Genomic DNA, 5,670 nt, shown 5'->3' with positions numbered 1-5,670 from the left:
CCTATGCCACGGGCCGGCCCTGCTTGAGAGTCTGTTTTGAAGGAGGAGGAGTTGAGCAGGACTGTAGCCATTTGCGAGTGGTGTAGCTCTACAAGCCAACAGAGCTCGATATGGATCTTTAGCCTTCTTTAGCAGGTTTTTCACGGTCTGCATGTGACGTTCCGCCTCTCCATTACTCTGAGCGAACCTAGGGCTACTGGTGGAATGAGTTAACCCATAAACTGCTGCAAAGTTTTTGAACTGGAGTATTGAGCTCCGTTATCACTGAAAAAATGGACCGGAACACCATGCCTGGAGAAGATCGACTTGAGATGCACAATAACATCCTCAGATCGTGTGGAAGTTAGCTTGGCGATCTCTACAAACCTAGCGTAGTAGTCCACTACAAGTAGGTAGGTGTCTTGGTTGAGTGAGAATAAATCAGAACCTACTTTTTGGCATGGTCTCTCTGGGAGCTCACTGGACATTAATGGCTCCACCGGATTGGCTCGTTCTTTGATGCATGTGTTGCAATTTCTCGCCAGCTCGTTTAGTTGGCTGCTCAAGCCTGGCCACCATACAGCCTCTCTGGCCCGCTCTCTGCATCTGGTCATCCCCTGATGTCCCTCGTGAAGTGCGTCGAGGACAGAGTTGCGCATCGCTGCGGGAAGAACTAGTCTGGAGCCCCTGAGCAGTAGTCCATCGTGTACTGTAAGTATGGTTCTATCAGGCTAGTAAGGCTTCACTGGACCTGTGAGTTTGTTGCGGTCAGGCCATATTTTCTGACAGTATGACATGACCTCTGAGCACACACTGTCTTGCTGCAGTTGTCCTCTCAGTTGAGTTAAGTATGTTGAGCTGGCAATTGCACTTTGAGAAATGTTGTTCTTAAACTGTTTGACTATTTGCTCACGCAGTTGTGGACAAAGGGGTGTACCTCGCCCCATCCTTTCTTGTGAAAGACTGAGCATTTTTTGGGAAGCTGTTTTTATACCCAATCATGGCACCCACCTGTTCCCAATTAGCCTGCACACCTGTGGGATGTTCCAAATAAGTGTTTGATGAGCATTCCCCAACTTTCTCAGTATTTATTGCCACCTTTCCCAACTTCTTTGTCACGTGTTGCTGGCATCAAATTCTAAAGTTAATGATTATTTGCACAAAAAAAAAAAGTTTATCAGTTTGAACATCAAATATGTTGTCTTTGTAGCATATTCAACTGAATATGGCTTGAAAAGGATTTGCAAATCATTGTATTCCATTTATATTTACATCTAACACCATTTCCCAACTCATATGGAAACGGGGTTTGTATACACATTTATGTATGTGTATATACACAAACCCATACTGTATATATAAACCTGTATATACATACACACAGTGTATATATATACATGTATAAATATACATATATGTATACATATAATACATATGTATGTATACATATATACACATACATACATATATACACATTATTATAAATATACACACATATATATATATATATACATGTGTATATATATATATATATATATATACATGTGTATATATATATATATATATATATATATATATACACACATTTATGTATGTGTATATACACAAACATACATGTATACACATTATTATATACACATATATATACATATATATATATATACATACACACATATATATATATATATATATATACACACATTTATGTATGTGTATATACACAAACATACATGTATACACATTATTATATACACATATATATACATATACATACACACACATATATATATATATACATACACACACACATATATATATATATATATATATATATATATATATATATATATATATATATATATATATATATATATATACATACACACATATATATATATATACACACATTTATGTATGTGTATATGCACAAACACATACTGTAAATATAAAACTGTATATACATACACAAACACTGTATGTATATATATATATATATATATATATATATATATATATATATATATATATATATATATATATATATATATATATATATACATATATGTGTATATACAGACTTATATGCACGCATATATACACATATATATACTGTGTATATATATACATACAGACTTATATACACCCATATTATTTCTTAACCTGGTTTCTCTGATTCATAAAACAGTTTAAATGATCAATACATTATATACTGCTTGTCCCTTTCAGGGTTGCGATGGGCCCTGTGCTTATCCCACGGGCTGAAGGCAGTGTACACTCACCACCTCATCACAGGGCTAACACAAGACAGACCGTATTCACACACAGGGGTCAATTTAGTGTTGCCAATGAACAGATTCCCAGGTGCACGTCTTAAGAGGTGGAAGCACGAACCACTGCACCACCGTGCAGCAGCTGAAGTAAAACGTTTTAACTGTACACTTTTTGTATAGTTTGATTGTCACCATTATTATATATTTCGATGTGTGGATTAAGAATCCCCACTTTAAGTGTAATGTAAGAGTTTGCCACAATGACATTCTGTTGTCATATTATATACAACAAGTTACGAGGGAAAACATTACAATGGGTTTTAATTTTTTTTATTGAAGACATTTCTTCCTGTTTGTGGCAACGCTAAAATGTGTCACAAAAATACATTTTCAAAGAAAACAACTTTTAGTCTTTCTCAACTGACACATTTTTATGTATAGTTCTGACGTGCTTTTTCAAATGGCTTGACTGCTTAAAGTGTTTAGGGCAGTGTGGACAAGACTTGGGTTTCTCTCCCGTGTGGATATACTTGTGTCTTTTCAAGTTATTGTAGTCAAAGAATCCTTTCCCGCAATATGGACACCAGTGTCTTTTCTCTCCACTATGCCACTTCAAATGCGCTCTCAGCTCTATTTTCTTGACAAACCTCTTTTCGCATATGTGGCACTGGAATGGTTTCTCCCCTGTGTGGATACGTATGTGGTCCTCCACGTCTACCTTTGTGAAGAAGAATGCCTTGTCGCAGATCTGGCAGACAAACGGTTTAATCTTCCTATGTACCATCTGGAGATGTTTGGTGAGGCAATAACTATACACGAACCCCTTCCCACACTGCTGGCAGACATGGATCCTGCTATCGGCGTGCACCCAGCTGTGCCGTCTCAGACCCCTGGCATCAGGAAAGTCCTTCCGACAGATCCGCAAGAGAATGGCCGGTGACCTATATGGAGATTCATGTGGCTCTCAAGGACGGCAGGGCTGCTGAGAACACGACCACACTGCCCACACTGGTTCTTGAGCAGAGTTTTACCAATGACGATTGAAGGCTGCGCTGGTGGTGCAACAAGCGGTGTGTTGACATCGTGGGGGAGAGACTGTGTGGCGGGGAACCGACAGCGGGACTCATGGGGGACGGTGCCTCTTTCTGGACGGGCGAAACGACAGCAAGACTCTGAGACCTTGGAGACCGTGCCTCCTTCTGGACCGGTGAGGAAGAAGACCTTTTTGCTCTTAATGCGGTAGCTTTCCTTGCTGGCACAGATGGAGATGTTGATTTGTTTCCCGTCTCATCGCTGGAATCATGCTTTGTTTTCCTTAATTTAGATGGGTCTGATTTTGTCATTTTTGCAACCGTCTCTTTTATTGATCCTTTAGCTAACTTCTGCGCGTTGCGTATTTTCACCTGTTCTGAAATACTATAATGTTCATCCAGTCTGGGTTTCTTAGCAATAGTTTCTCTCGCCTTACTTAAAGCGGTAGCTTTCTTAGGCAATTTCTTCCACTGAGGGCTTGCGATAGTAGAAGTCCCTAATAATGAACTATATGGTCTTTTCAACCGTTGGAGGTGGGCTCCTCTTCAGAAATGTTGCCGCTACTGAGAGGTTCACTGCAAGACTCTTTCAATCTGGCATCATTTTCAATGAAACTGGACGCTTTCTGACCAACAGATGGTGAAGGGAACTCAAATGAGACCCATTTAGGTAATTTTGACCCTGAGGATTTAGTCTTTTTAAGGGCAGACCTATCCTGGTGTGCATCACTGGTTTGGCTCTTTTTGGAGCCAGTATTCTCCCGAGGGACAATACGCCCTCGACGACTCCTAGGTGGGAATATACTCTTCAGAAGGCTGGTAGTGGTATCTTTAGTTGTACTGGAACTCTGACACCCCTTTGGAACCTCATGGGAACTTTTGCAACTAGTAGAATCTTTAGCTAATTTTGTCCCTGAAGATTCAGTCTTTTTATTGCCAGAACTATCCTGGTGTGGGGAATTTGTTCGGGTCTTTTTTGAGCCAGCATTTTCCTGAGTGGAGATACGCCTCTTACGACTCCCAGACGGGAGTGCAGTCTTTTGAGGACTGGTTGTGGTGGCAGCTTTAGTTGAACTAAACCTTACACACACTTTTGGAACCCCATGGGACTTTTTTGAACTAGCAGAATCTTTAGATAATTTTGTCCCTGAAGATTCAGCCTTTTTATTGCCAGGCCTATCCTGGTGTGGGGAATTTGTTCGGGTCTTTTTTGAGCCAGTATTCTTTGGGGTGGAGATAATCTCGGGTGGTAACGTACTCTTTTCAGGACTGGTTGTGGTGGTATTTTTTGTTTTACTTGATCTCAAAAACACTTCTGGAGCTTCATGGGCCTTGTTTGAACTAGCAGAATCTCTACTTAATCTTGTCCCTAAAGAGTCAGTCTCTTTATGGCCAGACATATCCCGCTGTAGGGAATTTGCTTTGGTCTTTTTTGAACTAGCATTTTCTTGAATGGAGATGACCTCAGGTGGGAATGCACTGTTTGGGGGGCTTGTTGTGCTGGTATCTTTAGTTGAACTAAACCTCTCACACACTTTTGGAACCCCATGGGACTTTTTTGAACTAGCAGAATCTTTACCTAATTTTGTCCCTAAGGATTCTGTCTTTTTATTACCAGACCTATCCTTTTTGGAGCCAGCCTTTTCCTGAGTGGAGATAATCTCGGGCGGTAACGTACTCTTTAGAGGACTGGTTGTGGTGGTATCTTTAGTTGTACTTGATCTCAAAAACACTTCTGGAGCTTCACGGGCCTTGTTTGAACTAGCAGAATCTCTACTTAATCTTGTCCCTAAAGAGTCAGTCTCTTTATGGCCAGACATATCCTGCTGTAGGGAATTTGTTTCTGTCTTTTTTGAACTAGGATTTTCTTGAATGGAGATAACCTCAGGTGGGAATGCACTGTTTGGGGGGCTGGATGTGGTGGTATCTTTAGTTGAACTAATCCTCTCACACACTTTTAGAACCCCATGGGACTTTTTTGAACTAGCAGAATCTTTAGCTAATTTTGTCCCGGAGGATTCCGTCTTTTTATTACCGGACCTATCCTTTTTGGAGCCAGCCTTTTCCTGAGTGGAGATAATCTCGGGTGGTAACGTACTCTTTAGAGGACTGGTTGTGGTGGTATCTTTAGTTGTACTTGATCTCAAAAACACTTCTGGAGCTTCATGGGCCTTGTTTGAACTAGCAGAATCTCGACTTGATCTTGTCCCTAAAGAGTCAGTCTCTTTATGGCCAGACATATCCCGCTGTAGGGAATTTGTTTCAGTCTTTTTTGAACTAGCATTTTCTTGAATGGCGATAACCTCAGGTGGGAATCCACTCTTTGGGGGCTGGTTGTGGTAGCTTTAGTTGTACTTGACCTCAGAAACATTTCTGAAGCACTTGTTCTA

At 40.4% G+C, this 5,670-nt stretch overlaps 1 pseudogene; it reads left to right on the top strand.

Moving 5' to 3' along the window:
- LOC133632351 (protein NipSnap homolog 1-like) overlaps positions 1 to 5,670 on the top strand; it is a 302,488-nt pseudogene that overhangs the window by 34,080 nt on the left and 262,738 nt on the right.

Source organism: Entelurus aequoreus, linkage group LG17, assembly GCF_033978785.1.
Source record: "Entelurus aequoreus isolate RoL-2023_Sb linkage group LG17, RoL_Eaeq_v1.1, whole genome shotgun sequence".
NCBI classification, from domain to species: Eukaryota; Metazoa; Chordata; class Actinopteri; order Syngnathiformes; family Syngnathidae; genus Entelurus; species Entelurus aequoreus.
The sequence above is the reverse complement of the archived record's forward strand: the minus strand, read 5'-3'. Positions and strand labels throughout refer to the sequence as shown.